Source organism: Alosa sapidissima, chromosome 23 (genome assembly GCF_018492685.1).
Source record: "Alosa sapidissima isolate fAloSap1 chromosome 23, fAloSap1.pri, whole genome shotgun sequence".
Taxonomy (NCBI): Eukaryota; Metazoa; Chordata; class Actinopteri; order Clupeiformes; family Clupeidae; genus Alosa; species Alosa sapidissima.
In genome coordinates, this window is record NC_055979.1 from 3,260,926 (window position 1) to 3,281,998 (window position 21,073).

Consider the following 21,073-nt stretch of genomic DNA (forward strand, 5'->3'; position numbering starts at 1 on the left):
GGCCCCGCTGGACACAGTAGTGAAGAAGAGAGGGAGTGTGTGTGTGCGTGAGAGAGAGAGACAGAGAGAAAAAATGGGAGTGGAAGTGTTTGTTCATACCGAACAGAGCAACCCTCTACCCGGAAACAGGGAAAAGCTATATTGCGTGCCTAGGATGAATTTGGCAAAATAGAGGCGCAGTCTTGCCCCCCAATCCTCACCTCGGGAGAAATGGGAGAAAAAGCAGTGGTAGGTGTTATCATACGAGCCTTCATTCATTTTCTTGAGTCCTGTTTCTTCTCTCAGACAACAGATCCTGTCCATGTTTTTTAGCTCAAGAGGGCTGGGGGGGGGGGGGGGGGGGGGGGGTCGAGTTGGGGAATTATAGCACTGTAATGACATTCACGTCTGTTTCGTTTACAGTTGGGGTGGGGGGTTGGAGTGTGTGTGTATGTGTATGTGCAACGACACAAAATGACGAAGAGGGGCAACATATCGCCAAACCGTGTGCCTAAGCCCTTTTGCAGTTCCTTGGCTGCAGTGCCCTTGCCTGTGCACTGAAGAGCAGGCGATGGCTTGCTTTGGTTCACCCTTCACGGGCGTGTCGTCAGCCTGGCCCAGGGCGCCTGTGGACAAAATGTGGAGTGGCGCTGGATTGGGCATGGGGACGAGGACGGGTGCTCAGATGACAGCGAGTGTGACGTTGGAGGTGCTAATGAAATTGTCAAAACAGAAATAGAATCCATTTGCTTAGTGCTGTCTGGGATGACAAGACGAGTTACTAAGAAATGACTGGCTGGCAGCATTTCACAGGAACTGCGTTTAAGAGATCTCCTCGATATTTCAGCTCAGCTTGTTATGTATGCATTATCTATCATTTTATACTCTCATAACTCATTTAAACACATATACCTACCAGACTAGTTGTCCATACTGTCTGTAAAAAATACTTTTGGTTTGATTAATCTGAAATAATACAGTCCAAACAACTTAAGATATCTGTATGGTTTGGTGCTGTAGCAACTGTCCTAATAGACATGCATATTGAGTGCCTTAAAGGATTACAATATTCTTGCAGTGGTTACATTTTGTGACATTTGCTAATGCCACTTAAATCTTAATTGAAATTGTATAAATATACAATACAGCAATAGAGACATACATATTGTGTAATGTCTACAGTAGTTGTATAAAACGAATACCTAATAATTAAAAAAAAAAAACATATACCATGTTTTTTATTGTTACTAAAGCAAACAAATATTTTTGATTAAGTACCCAATTTCCACTGGCAACTGAACACAATGAAGTTTTTCCGGGTTGCAGTCAGTTTGTTGGGGGAAAGTGTGTGTGTGTGTGTGTGTGTGTGTGTGTGTGTGCGTGTGTGTGTGTATGTGTGTGTGTGTGTGTGTGTGTGTGTGCGTGTGTGTGTGTATGTGTGTGTGTGTGGTGTGTGTGTGTGTGTGTGTGTGTGTGTGTGTGCGTGTGTGTGTGTATGTGTGTGTGTGTATGTGCGTGCAGCGATGACCTTGGGCTGCGCTGCACCGGATCTTTGGCACCCGCTCAGCCCTGGATTGGAGTCTGAAATTAAAGCTGGGGGGTCACTGAGGGCCCCTGCCGGGGGACTTGGGCCCCATCGACTGACGGCGCACGTGCTAGAGAGGCCAGAGGGGTGGAGGGGGGAGGGGGTGGAGAAACAGCCGAAGTCACGTGGGGGGGCGCTCCACCTGCCCAACACTCCAAGACTAGACAAGAGAGCAGAGGGCAGCCAAAACAAACAAACAAACAAAAAATAAATAAATAAAAAGCAAGGCAGGAGAACCCAATACAAAGACATAAAACAGGCTTGTTTTGATCATCTAATGTACTGCAGTTAATAGCTTATAGCTTGTATAAGTGTTGTTGTGGCTTAATATAACTTTTAAATCAAATCCATTTGAGTTATCAGTGCCAAGTTGACCTCAAGTGTTCTTGTGCTGATTTGATTGTTTACTGGAATAATTGAAGTTCTAGCTCAGAGTATGCCTGGGCTATTGTTTGGCCAGGTTAAGAAATCGATGTCTCCCAGTATATAGAGTTAGACCGAACCAAAACAAGTCTGCAAGATAGAGAGATTTATAAATAAGTGTAAGTGTCTGCTTTAACAATGTTTTGCACAATGTGGTGCTTTCCTGCATCATTGTCAGTGATGGATAGACAGATAGAAAGACATTCAAATGTGCAAATTGTAAGTTCTAATATTTAAATGCACAGTATATCCCCTGCCTGATTTATTTTGCAGTGTTTATCACATAATACACAAATGATATCAGATGTAACATCTGACCTACGGGACAATGATTGCCTTAGAGGCGAACATATATAGGCTGTGGCTACCCTCAGCTTCCATCCTCCACTTTCCAGTAAAAACATGTATCGGGAGGTCTACAGGGGACGGAGGTGCTGAGGGGGTTGGTGTGGAGAGGAATAGGTCTGAAAATGAGGCTTCTTCCCACAGACGCAACTGTTTTATCTACAGTACGCCAGGGTGAATTAAAGTTTGTGGCCATACATATTCATTCAGATTGGGATAGGAGGATTTATTTATGTGTTTCTTATTTATTCTTGTGTACAGAATCATGGGAGAAAGAATTTGTATATATATATATATATATATCTGCCCTAGGGAGCGATCGTGGGAGATTTTTGAACTGAAGGGCTCCTGGCAAGCCAGCTTGCGTGCCCCAGAAAGCCTCCAGTCTGCAACCCCACCCCCTACCACACACACTCACCTCCCCCCCCCCCCCCCCCCCCCCCCCACACACACACACACACACACACACACACTGAGTAACACACACATAGCCCTGTTGAGTGTCAGTTGCATTCCATCTGAGCATTCGTTGGATGGATGAAGCTGACACTCCTGGGCTGACTTCAAAGTGTGTGATTTTAAAACCATTTAACTGCCTCAGCTTTCTGCCTCGGCCTCCCTTTGAAGGCTCCTCTCGCAAGCTGCACAGTTAATATGTTTGTGGAGATACTGTGGTGCCAAAAAAGAGGAGCCCAGAAATCTTCTGGCTTTTGTTGCAGAATCAATTATTGTTTCCCTGTAAATAACATCTTTGATATATTTACCTGTTTGGATTTATCGCTGTTGGGAGATCTGAGATGGGAGGAATTACAAAAGGTGTTGTTGTAGTATCTCATACTTCTCAGCAAATTGCACAATGTATTGCCTGTCTTATGTTTTGCATGCTACATGCAACATGTCGGTACTTGGTTTACTTCACTGACAGTTACGAGTTAAATTAGCCACAACCCCACTGTTAAGCCAGGCTAGGACATGTCTATATTTTAAGGCTATGTCTACATTATTGTGGATTCCTTTGAATCCGAAAGACTTTAGAACAGCATGAAATAGACGCAGGAGAGCATTTTTTTCACCAAAACCGGCTCACAGGGCATTCATTAATACTAGAGACCATGGCAAAATTAATGAAAAAAACATGAGATGAGACCTTTAAGGATCATAATTGAGCTTGTGAAACAGAAAGATTAGAATCCACTGGCCATCCTGTATTCAAGTGAACATTTGAATACGGAAACATTTGAAACTGATGACCTTGTCAGTCTGATGTTTCCTTCCCTGCTTCATTGTGCTCATATCATGTGATAATGGCCATGTGCTCTTTTTCCAAAAGTAAAAACAAACTCTCAACAACACTTCCTTACTTCAAAGAAGCTGTATACTGTTACTTCAGTGGAAATGCATGGATTCCAGTTGCTGCTACTGGAAGAAACTGGAATCCATGCATTTCCACTGAATTATTTTTGGAATCTGATCCCTTATCATACCTGTTCATTCTTACTCGTTGCTCGACTTATCGTGACTAAATTCAAGATGGCTGCAAATGCTAAACTTCGTGAAGATACTGTCTGTATAAATCGTCTTGTAAGTAAACTACCAGTGCTTTTACAAGTTCTCAATGTCTCGTTTTAAATGTCAGGGCCCTCGGAAGTCTACCAATGAGGTGTGGAGATACATTGAGCCTCGTAAATGGGTGTAAAACAGTGATTTATTTGCATGGCTAGCCCGATGCCGAAGCACCACTATTGAAAAAGCTGTTGGTAGCATCGGCTAACTAGCGCCAGATTTTGGAGTGCAGGGGACAAGCCGAGATGGGCTATGAGACATACGTTCACACTCAGTATCATGTTTCAATACACTTTAGGTCAATATCACACCGGAATTCTCCTTTAAAAGTTGCAATTGGTGAATAAACTCTTTTGAGAGGTGGATAAACTCTAACAAGAGGTGGATAAACTCTGTTTCTGAAACTTCAGAGGTGGATAAACTGTGTTTACTTGTGTTTAGCCTCCACTACACCCCTGGAACCGAGGTTACAGTCTGTAACCCAGACGTTATCTATCTGACATTACATCCTGAATTTTACTTGTAACATACTGTAGGCTAATGGGAAAGGTGACTTGCAACTTCTTGTCTGAAAGCAATAACCTAATAATGTCAAAGCGTCAGTGGCATGCATCTAACATACACCAAATTTACTCAAATGTAACCTAAATCATGATTAATTAGACATTGCAACAGCACAATTACACCTGCACAGCATTCTGTGTACACCAGAAGTGAATAGAGTCTGGTCTGGTCACTATTGAGTCTGGATCACTCATGATTGGGAAACCTTTCCAACACTCACATTGCTACAGGCGTAGACTTTGCACTAAGTCTTAAATCATTGGTCCAGCCTAGGCAATCACATTTATCAGGGATTAATAATGTTACTTAATACATTATATATATACAACAATACAAGTATTGTTACAAATGTTACATAATGTCACTAGCAGTCAGGAAACAATGTATGTGGGCCTACATGTGCTGTAAATAAATGTACACATTCTTCTGTCTGCAATGTTTGATGTTTGCAGGCGTTACTGCGTTGCTACTACTGTTTACTACAGCCTCTTTTGATTGTGAAACTGTAGCATCATCCCATCTTGTCGCTGATTGGGCAGGTAATCTGCCAACCGATGGAAACATCAGTGAGCTATGGTCTTCCAGAATAGAATCTCCCTGAAAGGCGTGACCAGGCTGGCCCAACGGACAAAATCACATTGGGCCAACGTGTCGGGAGTGTGCCTATGTTCCCAGACCCTAACCCTAACCTAGACATGTGGGAACATACAGTAGGGCTGTGAGACCATTGGACTGTGGGAACATAGGGCTGTGAGACCATTGGGCTGTGGGAACATAGGGCTGTGAGACCATTGGGCTGTGGGAACATAGGGCTGACCCCAACGTGTCAGCACCCAACGTTTGCCCAACACAATAGCTGACAGGCACGTCCAGAGGGGGGCAATGGGTGCTATGAATGTCCAAAGTGCCCTTTTGAGTGGCCATTTAAATGATCAATGCTTTGGGAAATTACACATGAACATTTAAAAATTAACGTGTGAATCAATTATTCATAATAAAAAGTATAAAGAATAAAAAGTGTTTAAGAGTAATAATATAGAAGTAAAGTTGTTAGCCTTGTCTACCTGCACTGCTGCCGGTAGGCTAACAAATAAAACTGATAGAAACTAATATCTTTTAATGTAACCCTGTGTATATGTCATTGAGGTGTACAGTGAATGGTATTGTAACCCACCATCTTGGTTGATATGACAGCTGAATGCAGATGATGGGTCTCTCTGGGGGGAGGGGTCCAGTGCAACATCTGTGACGGGACATTTTTGTGTGTCCCACTGACATGGGGGGGAGATGCTTTGGAGCCTCGAGTCTTGAAGTCGTCTGACACACGGCTTCATCCGAGCCAGTGATTATGACTACGCCGGGGCCCGGGAAATGTGGCAAGGTAGCTTAACCTTCTCAAATGTCAACAAGTCAGTCATGCTGATGGAAAACACTGTCAGCGCAATGACAGCCGCCTGTCGATAAGCATGCTGTGGGCCGTCTGTATCCTGGCCCCTTTCAAGACATCCGGTCGTCATCCAAAACGTCCAGTCCGCCAACACCACGTCCCATTCTTTGCCGTCCTCGGCCCGTCAGGCAATCATTGAATACATCTCCATCCGTACTGTCAGGGAAACGGTTGTGAAGTTGTCAATACAAAAAAACAACAACATTAGCATCAATAATGACATATTTCACCATTGCTGGCCAATACTAGAACAAACAGGGAGGGAGGGAGGGAGAGAGCCTGCAGCTTTGACCTTGTGCCGATATGCATATTTGCATTATTCATGAGGCTTTGTCGCATGTGAAATGAGGTGCCCATGGCCCGAGCCAGGGTGGGTGGCGGCTTGGCGACCTTTCACCCCCGTGGGCCTGTGTCCTGCTGAGCCGGCTGCCCTGATTCGTCCGAGGGCATGACGGAATCGTGCACGCATCACAATCTACCTGCTAGCCCCAGGGGGCCCAAGGGAAATTAACAAGCCTGGCACGGTGTCTGAAATTAATTAACGAGGCCGGGCACAAGCATGCTAACACACACTGCTGAAATGGTGCCACACACACACACACACACACACACACACACACACACATACATGCATTTTTACAAACACAATCACAGAAATACATGTTATAAACCCAGACATGCCTGACAGACACACAAACATAAACTCTTACCTGTATGCAATACGTATGTACACACAAGTATACTAACAATCACACATCCAATCACAAAGCCAAACACAATTATACATGCATACATACACAGACTGTAGAAATGTTCCTGCAGGCATCTATGCAGTCACAAAGAACTCGGTTATGATGACACGAACAATGATGCATACACATTTAAGCGATGCACAAAATAAAAACAAGGCCACCTGCACATATAGGCACAACACAAGATGCAAACCATTCTCTTACCAATATTGAGCAGTACTGCATGGTTGACCATGGTGACATACCGGATATTGTATCGGATATTACAGTACATTACAGTAATTATTACAAGCCTGGGAGAGACAGGGCCTGTGCAATTGTAACACTCTTGAAACAAACCAAGACCTGTTTCACCTTGTTTAATTTGCTCAAACAGCTGTATCTCATTGTGTGTGTCTGTTCAGGGCTTTCGTTTTATTATGCTGTAAAAGTCCTGTGTACCGAGGGCCTGTAACAAAGCACACACAATGCCTCCTGAGTCTATGTGAACTGCAGAGAGAAGCAATCCCTCCAAGAGACATCTCGGCACTGCCAAGGATCCGAGGTGTTTAAAGCCGGTACGACTTCAAGCGGGCAATTTATGAAGTGGCCAAGAACGCAAGGCCATATTAAAGAACTTTGTTTTTTCGTGGCACACTGATTTGCCGAACGCCCCGCACCTTAAGCCGCCACGGATATCTATAAAAAACAAATATAGAATGTGCTTGTACCATGAAATAAATAGGGAATGTATTGGAGGATGTGTCACAGTAATACCACAGCCTCACAAGCAGAACTAATATCCATTTATTTGCAGAGTGCACAGATTTAGATTAAGGTTAACTCCCATACTGCCCGAAAGCACTGAGCATATTACAGAGCCTAATAACTTCAGCAACACAGAAAAGACAAAAACACATGCGCATACACATTCAGAGTGAACAGATTACAGCAGAGAAAAGGGGGGACAGGGATATGACCCTATCGCATATCAGCAGCTCTGTGCTGTGTACACAAATATATACATTTAAATGTAAATATATACCCTAAAGCCAGAATGTTTCGTCACAGTCCACACCCAGGCAGGGAATTCAAATATGACTGCATAGTGAGGGAGATTTAGGTGCCGACCTCAGCTCATACGACCCTGATAAAGGGTGGTGTGTGTGTGTGTGTGGGGGGGGGGGGGGGGGGGTGTTGCTCTCAGTGTGCGGAGGTATGAAAGGAAGACAGCAGCCTTGGGAGCTAATTAAGCAGATGTTCTTGAGATACTTTCAAAAAATGACCGCTAAATTGTTTCGTCTTGGTGGATGACCCTGGAGGTTGATAGGTCTGATGATGATCCATCTCTTTTGTCTATATATATGTATAAGATGTATTATGCATTATCGACATTAAAGAGAAAAAACTCAGGGCCAGATGTACTAACATTTTTGCGCCCACTTCAGGCGAGCTATGCACAAACAGGCCACACTGAGGAAAAAGCGCAGACTGTCTGTCGTGGGAGCTGATAATGGCTATTTGCGCTTTTCCATGTCATGTATATGTGGGAGTATCGCGCAAACACAGGGGATGAGAAATGCTAATAGTGATTGATTAGGTAATCCGCCATATCCTATGAAAACAGCGCACATCTGTTTTGTGGTGAAAAACTTGGGCCTGTTAAAAGCAGATGTAATCCAAATTGCGGTTAAATGCGTCAATTAGAGAAACTTTTAGAGACAGCCGAATCAGTATTCAGAGCATCGGTTTTTTTCATTGTACTATGTCTGAAGCAACCTTAACTTTTGTTTGCCTTTCTAATATTGTATTTTCACTTTCACGACATACACTTCCCAATCTGCTAAGTCATAGCTTTAGTCTACGTGCATTAAATAGTTCAAGTATGTTTATTAGTGGATTAGTAGAACTACTAGGCATACTCTGTATGTCGCTGCTCGTTGACATCTTATTATCATGTATGATCGCTAAAGTTTGATTCTTTTTAATGTCGCAATTGGTTAACTCTATTCAACTGCGCTTTTAAATTTTAAAATGAACTAGTTCAGTTCATAGTTCATAATTCAAAATTTTGAACTAAGTTCACAGTTCCAAAAATGAACTAGTTCATAGTTCTTTTTTTCAATATGTTGCTGCGAGCTATTATTTTTCAAAATTATTTCCACAGTCCATATAGAACCACAGACAGCAATTATTATAACCGCTGCTAGCAAAGCGAAGCTAGCGAAAAGTTTTTTGTTTTTTTTTCCCGTCATCTACTTCCTGAATTTTTGGTCAACGATACCCAGGACACCGAAACACCGGTGCACATGAAATGTGGTGGGTATGTACACCCCAGTGCTGGGCCCCCCGTGCTGGGCCCCCCGAACCGCAAAAAAAGCAGTTTTTCCTAAATAACTACCTGAACCGTGGATGAAGATGAAGACGTTCACTGAGGATGAAGAATCTTTTATGGTATGTTGGTCTCAAGGGCCCACATCAACCTGGCCCATAATCACTCATTTGTGATTTGCACCCCCCCGGTAAAAAATGAAAATGCAATATCATTCTGCTTTAATCGCCCCTATCTTCAGCTAAGATGTTCAGAACTGCACCAAATGTTATGTGTATGATTGACCTGGCATTCTCTGGGGGTATGCCAAGTTTAGTAGAATTTCATCCATGGGGGGGTCTAAAAAAATGTAGGTTATGTGCTGAACGTCATCAAGACCAAGGAGATTGTTGTTGACTTCCGTAGAGGTCACACCCAACACCTGCCACTGACCATTGACGGTGCTGTGGTGGAGAGAGTAAGCAGCACCAAATTCCTGGGGGTGCACATCAGTGAAGACCTCTCCTGGACCACCAACACTGCATCACTGGCGAAGAAAGCTCAGCGCCGCCTGTACTTCCTGCGGAAACTCAGGCGAGCAAGTGCTCCACCAGCCATCATGACCACATTCTACCGAGGCACCATTGAGAGCATCCTCTCCAGCTGTATCGCTGTGTGGGGCGGAAGCTGCACTGAATACAACAGGAAAGCCCTGCAGCGCATAGTGAACACAGCTGGAAGGATTATTGGTGCTTCTCTCCCCTCCCTGAAGGACATTTACACCTCCCACCTCACCCGCAAGGCGACCAAATTGTGAGTGATGCAAGTCACCCCGCTCACAATTTGTTTGATCTACTGCCCTCTGGGAAGAGGTACAGAAGCCTGCGCTCCCGCACCACCAGACTCACCAACAGCTTCATACACCAGGCTGTTAGGATCCTGAACTCTCTCCCCCTCCACCCTCAGCTACATAACATCCTATTATATTGACTGTCTACTGTATGCACAATTGCACAATTTCTACCAAATTTTGCTGCTCTTATTTCTTCATTGTATGTGCCTTCTTATTTTTACTTTTTATATTGTTTACTTGAATGTTATGTTTGTCTGTGGACCAAATTGATAAAATATGTCTTGTCTCCACCGTGGGATAGTAGGAAACGCAATTTCGATCTCTTTGTATGTCTTGACATGTGAAGAAATTGACAATAAAGCAGACTTTGACTTTGACATTTAGTGACTGTACACTCATTGGCCTGTAGATAGCGGTGCACACATATACACATGCACACACACACAGGCACGCACATACTATCGGTATTAGAACGGCCGATACATAATTACAAATTCAGTAGGATTAAAAGAAAGCCAAATATTCATCATCATCATCATGGCTGCATTTCCAGTATTGGCGATACATAGTCGTTTGTCCACTAGATGGCGCATTGTTGCATTGAGACGTAATTTTGTTGGAAGTTAAAAGTGGGTTGGAAAAACAATGGACGCTTGCTACAAGGACTGTAGTTTACTGCAGAGAACGTCTAATAAGGATAGGACGATGTTCACATGAAATGCAATTCCCATTTCTTCTTGAAGCCGAAATAAATCTGAGAATGTTTATCGGACATTCTTGGTTTTTACTGCAGGTACGTTAATCTTGTAATATGGAATTGTATGTAATTTGGAAGTGGCTACTTCAAGTTCAAGTTCAATTTATTTCTTTGTCCCAAATGGGCAATTTGATTGCAGACAGGGTCACATACCACACGACAAGACACAACACACTACAATACAGACAGATATGCACAAAATAATAATTTAGTTGTGATGAATAGGTCTGACAATGCCTAAAAAGTCAGTAAAACCAAGATAAAAACTTTATTAAATAAACTAAACTAAATGGACAAATCTATATTTTCCTGTTGTGTGCATTCAGTACTTGCTCTGTTTAAAAGCAATAGGAGTTTTAAAACGCAAGCCAGATGGCAGCAGCACGTTCTCAGAATACAGGGGATGGCCTGTGTCCTGATATATTTGTATCGCTTTGTTGAACACCTGCTTATTAAAATATTCGGTGAGACTAACAAACTTCACTCCTACTATCTTACTGGCCATATTTACAATCTTGGAAAGTGCATTTTTGTCTCTGATGGTGACATTTCCATACCAGCAGATAATGGAGAATGTGAGGATTGACTCAATAAAAGCTTTGTAAAACAATGCCATCAATGTTTTGTCCACCTGAAACTTAGCCAGTTTCCTAAGTGCAGAGAGTCTTTGTTGCCCTCTCTTGCACACCGAGGTGGTGTTCAGGTCGAATTTAAGCCGGTCATCAATCAAGGTGCCTAGGTACTTGTAAGATGATACAATTTCAACATCTTGATCATTGATGACACTGTGCTTTGGAGCAGGGGGAAGGCGTCTGAAATCTTCCCACCATCTTCACACCATGACACAAATTCATTGATAACAGGGCCATGCTCATTCTCATGGGAATTCAGCGCTTCATTCGCGCTTTCCTTGACTCATGGAGCTGCGTGAATTTTATTACAACTTTTCGCCACGATATGGCAGTTTAAGTCCGCTTGATACTGTAAGGCGTAAGCCATTGGTTTCCAAAGGAGATTTTATTTGTGTCGCCAGCATAGCCTATTGACAATTTATGTTGTAAATAGGCCTACCTTATAATCCTACCTGTAGCTTAGGGAAGCTAACAGCTTTCTATTAGGATCTAGTTTGTTAGTCACAGTTTTGTCATAACTCCCTGATGCATTTCTGCATTTAGAATAGCCAGAGCGTGGATATCTCAATCGGAAAATTAAACAATATCGGGCGCCTATGGACTAGGCTGGGTGAACCCAGCCTGATCTGCCCGCTATTTATTTTTTGATTTCTTAAAAGATTGAGCTTGGTCTGGTGAAAGCCAGACTAGCCATGAACCTCAGTTACACAATGCAAGGGAACATGAATCAGCCTATATTTGCACGAACAATAACGGACAACAGCTCTTCAACTTTGGCCCGTTAAAATGTGTATGAACAGTCTAGCGACGCATTTCATCAAGGCCCATTTGGACATGTCAGTTATTTGCACCACTGGTTAGATGTAAAACAACATTCGTTTCAGACTACTGTTACTTAATTTGTGCATTGACAATAAAGTATCACTTGAACTAAAGATGACACAAATCTTATGTAGAAGGAGATCACGTGACGCGTTGATGGAGCTGCACGCGTGTTGAAGGGGATCCTGACATCAAGCCCTATTTTCAGTATTTATTCGCTTATATCAGAAAACACCTTTTGTATTTCGCCTGTTAACGTTAACGTTTCTAAATGGCAGGCAGTTGACTTTAACTCCGTCTTCTACCTCCCAAAAGAGGAAAACAAAGACAGCGGACAATCGGGCTAAGCCAGCAAGTGCTAGCTTTGGTATGGAGGATGCTATGGAAAGACTGGAGTGTATTCTTAAATCCGAAATGGCTACGATGAGAAGTGAATTATCCACGCACATGAAGACCGTGTGCTCGAAAATCGATGCGCTGTCTGGTGAGCAAAGAAACCAGAAAAAAATTCTGCAAAGTCATGACAAACGTCTTGATACTGTTGAGCAACAACTTGTTGAGCTGCAGGACCGTAGCCGACGCAACAATCTTCGTTTAATTGGTCTACCCGAAGGCTTGGAAAAAGACGATCCGGTGGGCTTTCTCAAGCGGGCGCTGCCAGTCTGGCTGCCCTCTTTGAAGGACAAAAACATTGAAATTGAAAGAGCCCATCGCATTTATTCAAACCCTCCTAAAGGCAGCTCTAAAACACCGATTAAGAAACCCGACAGACCACGAGTATTCATCTTCAAACTTCTCCGCTACACCGATCGAGACATGATTCTCCGAGCAGCCAGGGACCAAGGGGCCATACAGATGGAGGATGATGAGACGACCCTCAGTATTTTCCCTGACTACTCGCCTGCTACTGCGAAGAAGCGAGCTGCATTCACCACAGTGAAGAAGGAGCTTAGGAGAAAGGGGTGCCAACCCTTCCTCCAGTATCCGGCAATTCTCAAGGTGACTTTGAAAGGAGGGGCAACGGAATTTTTCCAAACGCCAGAGGAGGCCAGTGCTTTTTGCGACTCACTGGAAGAATCCCATCCCATTGCTGAGAGTGACAAGGAATAATGCGGGGCTGCCTTTCATGGGACACTGTAAGTTACGGGCAGGCTCCTGTTCGTCTATCCACCCCGGCATAGGTAAAAACGATAGCCTAATTGGTTATTGTGATTGTGATGTTGTAGGAGGTAATGCTTACCAATACTTTCAATTAGGCTATATTTTGGACAATAGTCTAATGTTTTTTCCCTCCTCTTTTATTTACCACTTTCTCCGGTAAAATGGGAGAACAGGCAAATTTTGTTTTGTTTACATTCTTATGAATCCTCATTTAATTCTACTGTATAATAGGCTTACGAGTTAGCTATTTAGCTGTTTTTTGATTTTCACTATAAGGGCTTGTGTTGGCACCTATAGCGTGCAAACCATTGCTGATGTCACGGATTTATGTAAGGGAACAGGGCAGACGTGGGCTTGTTCTATACCCAGTCTGCGTTGGGTTGAGGGATAGGGTCATGTTCTATGACCCAGGGGTGGGAGGGGGTTGGGATAGTGGTGAGCATCATGAAAGAAATGTACATTGTTTTTATTTTTTGCTTCATTCCAAGTATTTGACAGTTATGACTAACCTAAATATTTTGAGTTGGAATGTGAATGGTTTAAATGGATCTCATAAACGTGCATGTTGCCTGGAACTTTTAAAAAGGAGAAAGATAGATTTAGCTTTGATTCAGGAAACCCATCTCAATAAAGATGATGTTCATAGATGTAATAACAAATTCTACAAAGTAATTTCCGCTTCTAGTGCCACTGATAAAACTAAAGGTGTTATGCTACTCCTACGAAGGAATTTAGGTATACATATCATTGAGCATGACAATGATACTGATGGGAGAGTAACTCATGTTAAGGCTTTGGTGGGAAACAGGAAGTTAGCCTTTCTATCTATTTATGCTCCTTCCACATATGATCCTGCATTCTTCTCAATGCTCACAAATTATCTTCTTAATATGGCAGGCTATGAGATTGTGATGGGAGCAGATATGAATGCTGTCATGGCTCATGATGAGGACAGGTCAGGAGAAAGTGAAACTCATTTACAAGCAGTATGCACTGATAAACTCAGAAGCTGTATTTCTGCACTGTCTCTGATAGATTCATGGCGTTTTCTTAATGCCACAGCCAAGGCATATACATTCTATTCTTCAAGGCATAAATCATATTCCAGGATCGACTTCATATTTATTTCCCGTTCTCTTTCCTCATCTTGTCATGGCTCAGATATTTGCCCTATGTCTCTATCTGACCATGATAGCAATGTCATCAACCTCAAATTAGTCAATCAACCCCCACGTGCTCCACGGTGGCGATTTAATTCTACGCTACTTCGTGATGAAAATTTTTCTAAGTCTTTTAAAAATGGGCTACTGGAATTTATTAGTATTAATCAAGGAACAGTGGCAGACCCCCGCATACTCTGGGATGTAGTTAAGGGCTTCATCCGTAATTTTTCTATTTATTTTGCGTCACATCTTAAAAAATCTAGAATGAAGAGAATAGCTGATCTGGAATCTCAGCTTAAGATACTAGAGGCAACAAATCAGGCGTCATTCTCTGACCAAACGGCTACTGAAATTAAAATATTAAAAACTGAGTTAAACCAATTACTTAAAGTTAAAGCAGAGTTTCTTATTCAAAGGACCAGACAAAACTATTACTTTAATGGGAGCAGGCCAAGCCATCTTTTAGCCCTGCAACTGCGTAATAATGAAAAGTTTGCAAATATACCTGCGATACGGCTATGTTCTGGTGCAGCTCACCACTGATCAGCAAAAAATGAATAACGCTTTCCAGTCTTTCTATTCTACTTTATATACTTCTGAATCTACATGTGACAATGCAACTCTATCTTCTTTTCTTTCTTCTCTTAATTTACCTACTCTATTTACCGAGGAGTCAGAGTCCTTAGGTCAACCAATTACTCTTCAAGAACTGAAAGAGTCACTGAAATATATGAATAAAGGTAAATCGCCAGGACTGGATGGCATTCCAATTGAATTATATTCAGCCTTCTGGACAGAGCTTGGCCCTCTATTATTAGACATGATAAATCATTCAATTAAACATGGATCTTTCAGACAGGACATTAACACATCTATTATATCCCTGCTGTTGAAAAAAGATCAGGACCCAACCTCCTGTTCTAACTATCGTCCAATCTCACTGATTGGAGCAGATATTAAATTGTATGCCAAAGTATTGTCACAACGCTTGGAGTCGGTGATTACTAAGTTGGTTCATGAAGATCAGACTGGTTTTATCAAAACACGTTCTGCATCTGATAACATCCGCCGTCTTTTACATATCATTTATTCAGCTGATCAATCAGATAATTCTTATGGAGTGTTCTCATTGGACGCAACTAAGGCATTTGACCGTTTGGAAATTAACTATTTGTGGTCTGTATTAGAGCATATGGGCTTAGGCCGCGACTTCATTAACATGGTAAAAGTACTATATTGTAATCCAAAAGCATCTGTGTTAACGGGACAATTTTGCTCACACTCTTTTTCTTTGGGAAGGGGTACGCGTCAGGGCTGCCCACTCTCACCATTGTTATTTGCTTTGTCATTAGAACCTCTAGCTCAGGCTGTCCGTCAATCAGAGCAAATTTTACCAATTAATGTAAGAAATACATCTCATCACATCTCTTTGTATGCTGATGATATACTTTTATTTGTAAATGACCCCGCTTCATCAGTACCTCATATTATGTCATTGTTTAATCATTTTAGTGATCTTTCAGGTTACAAGATAAATTGGAACAAATCTTGTTTTCTACCACTAAACTTTGACCCTGTCTCTGTGTCTCTTCCTAGTGCCGCACCCATTGTAACATCATTTAAATATTTAGGGATAGACATATATCCTTCATTGCATGATATTGCAAGTAAAAACTTCAAAAACATTCTTTCTGAAGTCAGTACAGATCTATCAAACTGGTCATCTTTGCCCAAGTCATTATATGCACGAATTTCAGTCATCAAAATGAACGTTTTACCACGAGTTAATTTTTATAGTGCAATGATACCCTTGCCACCCCCTGCACACTTTTGGGACAATATCAACTCCACTCTAAGGAAATATATTTGGAATGGGAAACGTGCAAGGATTAAGCTGTCCACTATGCAACGCTCTAGGCAGGATGGCGGTTTATCTGTTCCTGACTTTAAAGTTTATGCCCAAGCATTTGTGTTGCGCCCTATATCAGTCTGGTTTGATTCAAATAAAAATGTGGCATGGAGAGCCATTGAAGAATCAATGGTCACCCCCTATAATTTAAGAGATTTGGTTTTTTGCAATGTTTCTATTCGACAATGTACCCTTCGTTTTGGCCCAATCATAGCCCATTTATGATCCACCTGGAAGGTTGTAGAAAGACAAACAGGATCTATATCAAAATGGCATCATCGCTTTCCACTTTTTAATAATAATGGGTTTCTATCTGGGAGTACCCCATTTAGATCTTCTCAATGGGCAGAATGCAACATTACAACTCTTGGAGACCTGTATGATGACAAAGGCTTGAGAACCTTTCAGGATTTAAGATCTAAGTACAACATACCGGCTTCTACTTTCTACTTCTACTTGCGCATCAGATCAGCTCTTAAGGCTCTTGGTGTTCCTTTTAACACGAAACTACCAGTGCATATTATTCACAATGTTATATATTTCAATGACTGCATCCCTTCTTCTGCGTCATCTATTTATTCCTTCCTGATGAAGAAACTATACAAACCTCTTGGAGTAATATCAGTTTGGTCAAAAGATTTAGAATGTGAACTGGAAGATACCTTTTCTGATCACACATGGGAGACAATCACTATGTCTTTTAAGAATCCTAATCATCAAATGATCCATTGGAAACTAGCACACAGAGTATATTTAACACCACTTAAGAGATTTCATATGCGTCTAATTACCTCACCTAATTGTACTTTGTGTTCTGATGGAAAGACAGGAACTTTTTTACATTTTTTTTGGGAATGCTCATCTTTGGTACCTTTTTGGCAACAGCTAACTGGAGACATTTCAACTCTGATTGGGACTGATATTGTTATAACTCCAAGTCTATTTTTTCTAAATGATTATTCCAACCTCTCATTGACACTTTTCCAGAGCAGTCTACTGCTGGCTGCTTTTACTGCAGCCAAAAAAATGTTAGTCAGCCGATGGAACCCCCCACATGTTATGTGTAGACGTCTATGGGCTCTAAGTTTACTTGATATTATATCTATGGAACTTTCAACAGCCCGTATACATGGGGCCAGATCACAAACTCTAATGAGGTGGAATCATGCTTTTGAGGAAGTCAAAACCTTTATTGCTGATGGTCATGTCTAAGGTGCTGTGTACTGTTGTTTTGAAATCCCTCTTTGTCTTTCTTTTCTTTAAAATATTTTTTTTTTATATATATATTTTTTTTTTTACTGGAAAATATGTTATTTTCTGTCTTTATAATTGTATACCAATGTACTTTAAATGTTTCATGACATGTAAGATTGCAGATGCTCACCACTGGGTGGGGGTGGAGGGTGGGGGGAGGGCGGTTGGGAAGTGTTATACCTCTGTATTTGTTATTGATTGTGAATATGTGCATCATAATAAAATAAAAAACAATTGATCAAAAAAAAAAAAAAAAAAAAATCTTATGTAGAAGAAGAAACATTCACAAAAAATCCATCCATTGTTTTTGATAGCTGTTGAAAACAGCATGGAACTGACAGAGATGTTTTTGTTTATTAATTAATAAATAAATAACATTATGCTGATACCTTTTGCTTTTCCCAAATACAATGTAGCCTACAGGTGTAAGTGACCTTTCATCAATCCAGTTGCAATGGATGAACTGTGATGAACTGCCCTACTTGTGATTGTTTAGAGATTTTAAAGGTTTTATAACAATGCTACAACTTCTTTGACTATTCTACAATCTATTCACCTTTTCAGCGCCAGTAGGCTACTTTCTGTGCAGCCGCACACACACACACAGGCATGCCAAACAAGCACACACAAAAGTTTCAAGAGTGGGGGATGGAGTAAAAGATGGAGACAAATTGAAGTGTGATTTATTATCGCGAAACGGATGTACAGGACTGAGCAGCGGTCATATTTTGTACCGCTATGCGGTACATCTAGTTATAACAGTTTTTAACACAGAAACTATGCGTCGGATTTCATCTTCATATCCAATTTTGAATCCTTATCCAACCATTGAGGGGACAGCATTTCCTGGCTGGGAGATGACAACGGAGCCGCTACTGTACGCAGTTAATGGGATTTGGGTCGAGGATCTGTCTTGAATGTCTTTTGATTTTTTATTTGCTTGCACATACCTTGAAAGGCTAGCCGGGTGCTTCAGTTCAATGTGCCATTTCAGGTTTGCTGTGGATGTGACTGAAGTACGGATTTTCTTTTTGAAAGCCGGCGAGCAAAGTTTGCACAGAAATGTACGATTTTTCCCATCCTCACCAACCTTCCCATAACACTTGTTTAAATGATCATACAACGCCTCCTTGCTACTTTGTCGCCTACAGTACATGCTGCTTTTGTTTTGATGACGCATGTGGCGGTGCAACACTGGTGGCTTGTCTTGCCAGATTGGGTGTTTTTTCTGCTACATATTAAGGGCTGTTTACGGCGTGTTTTAGCCGGGTTTTCACCTGAGAGAGCATGTCGTTCAGACACCAGAATAAATAAGTTTACAGTAACGTTCATCAGGCCGTAATACAGTATGTTACAGTAGTACAGTTCACGCTCGCCCAAAATATGAACGAGTTCAATGAACGCATTCAGACACAACACTGCACATACACACATTCTCTCTCCCTCACACACACACACACACACACACACAAACACACACACTCACGCTCACACATACACACACACAACACATCACTAAAATGTTCTTTTTCAGACCCCCAGAAGGTTTCTAGAGACAAACACCATCAATTACACACACCAAGATCTTCTCCCCAACAACAATTTTTAAAGGACTCTATGAGGAACCATACGATTTTACACACACACAAAGAAGTCCATCATTTCTGTTTGTTCACACACACACACACACACGCACACACATACACACACACACACACACAACAACAACAATGGCAACACATTGCATTTATATAGAGTTTTTCAATACACCCAAGGGCTTCACAGTGAAGGGGGAACCTCACTAGCCGCCACCAATGTGTAGCACCCACTTGGGTGATGCATGGCAGCCATTATGTGCCAGAACACACCACCACACACCAGCTTGATGTGGAAAGTGAGGGAATGAATGAGCCAATTACACTGGGGAATGGGGGCCAGATTGAATGAGCCAGGTTGGGAATTTAGCCAGGACACTGGGGCATCCCCTACTTGCAATAAGTGCCATGGGATCTTTAATGACCACAGTAAGTCAGCACCTTGGTTTAACGTTTCATCCGAAGGATGGCATTTCCTGCAGTGCAGTGTCCCCGTCACTGCACTGGGGCATTGGGACTGACCACACACACACACACACCACACACACATATGGTTATAGTCACAACACTGAGTACCTGCTCCATCTCAGTTCAGGAATGAAATGGTCGTTGTGTGCGCTTTTTCCTGATTGGCTAGCCGAAGAGGTGAGACCTGTGCACTTGTGAACACGCTCCCTCTCCATCTGATCAAACTCCGTCAGGCCCTTGATGTTATAATATCAAACACAAACACACACAAAGCGAGCATGATTAACACAACAGTGGCATAATAAAGGCATTTGCAGTCCGCAAAATGTCCCAGAAAGGCATTCCTCACACGTTCTTTCAGATGCTGGTGGTAGTAATTATTCTAGGTGGCCAACAAACTGCCACTGATTAAGTCCTCAGTACAGGCAATGTTGGTTGGCATTCATCATAGTTAAGTGCGGGGGCCTCACAAATGTAAGTCGGCTATAGAGTGCCTTACTTATTATGATAATTACTCCTTTTATAAAGTGTTGCTGAATCACATTAGCGAGGATGAAAGGATGCCTGCGTCCCAGCACGGCCATTATTCTCCAAACAGAATGCAGGTGGAGTGCGAGGGAAGTCCCCTCGGAGGCGAATAAAGTGTTGAACTAGGAAACGGATAAACTGCACAAAGAGGAAAAAAGGAAAGACAAAAACCCGACTGACTGAGGAAATGTTAATCCCTGAAGTCAGAAGAAGAGAGGAGAGAGAGAAGGCAAGGAGAGGAGGGAGAGGGAGGGAAGGTGGGAAGGAGGGGATGGAGAGATAGAGAGAGAGACTGGCGCATAGATGAAACTGGAAAAAAGTAGATTATACAAGGAGGAGGTGGAGAGAAGTGCACACTTAAGAGGGAGAGAGAGAGAAAGTGTGAAAGAGAGAGAGAGAAATTACTAACAAAAAAGTAGAAAGCTGAGAAAGCCAGGAAATGAAATCCAGAGGAGAGGAGCAACCTAGGGCCTTTCTCCATCTCCTAAATCACAGGCCCTGCAGCACAGGTGAGAGAGTCTCTCTGTGTGTGTGTGTGTGTGTGTGCTGGAGAGTGCAGTACATTTAATTAAAGCCACAAACTTAATACCTGTTTACCATCCAACTCCGGCGTCCGTCTCCTCCCTAATCCAGCCGCGCTCAGCAGCAGTGGATCAATACAATGCAGGCTGCACACGCTGAGCCGCACCACGCTGGATCCGCCAGCTTTTGGTTTTATGTTTTCTGACGGAATAATACAGGATCAGCTCGCAGGGGTAGATGTGGAGCTGTGCATCCCGAGAGTCAATGGTGTAGTCGAAGATGTGCATAGAGATAAACAAGCTCTTGAAGCTAAAGCGCAAACGCACAAACACACAAAAACACAAGCACACAATGTATACAGAGACAAAAATATACTTAGAATGCAAAAATCTCACACATAAACATACTCTACACAAACATACACACACACACACACACACACACACACACACACACACACA

The 21,073-nt window shown here is 42.2% G+C and overlaps 1 long non-coding RNA gene across 1 annotated transcript; it reads right to left on the bottom strand.

The window, feature by feature from the left end:
• Positions 1 to 5,717: 5,717 nt before the first annotated feature.
• LOC121699025 lies at positions 5,718 to 20,730 on the bottom strand. Its single transcript, XR_006026934.1, has 3 exons — positions 20,680 to 20,730; positions 19,671 to 19,798; positions 5,718 to 6,062 (listed from the first exon to the last, which is right to left on the bottom strand). It is a non-coding gene; the product is annotated as an uncharacterized LOC121699025 (long non-coding RNA).
• Between the last annotated feature and the right edge of the window lie 343 nt (positions 20,731 to 21,073).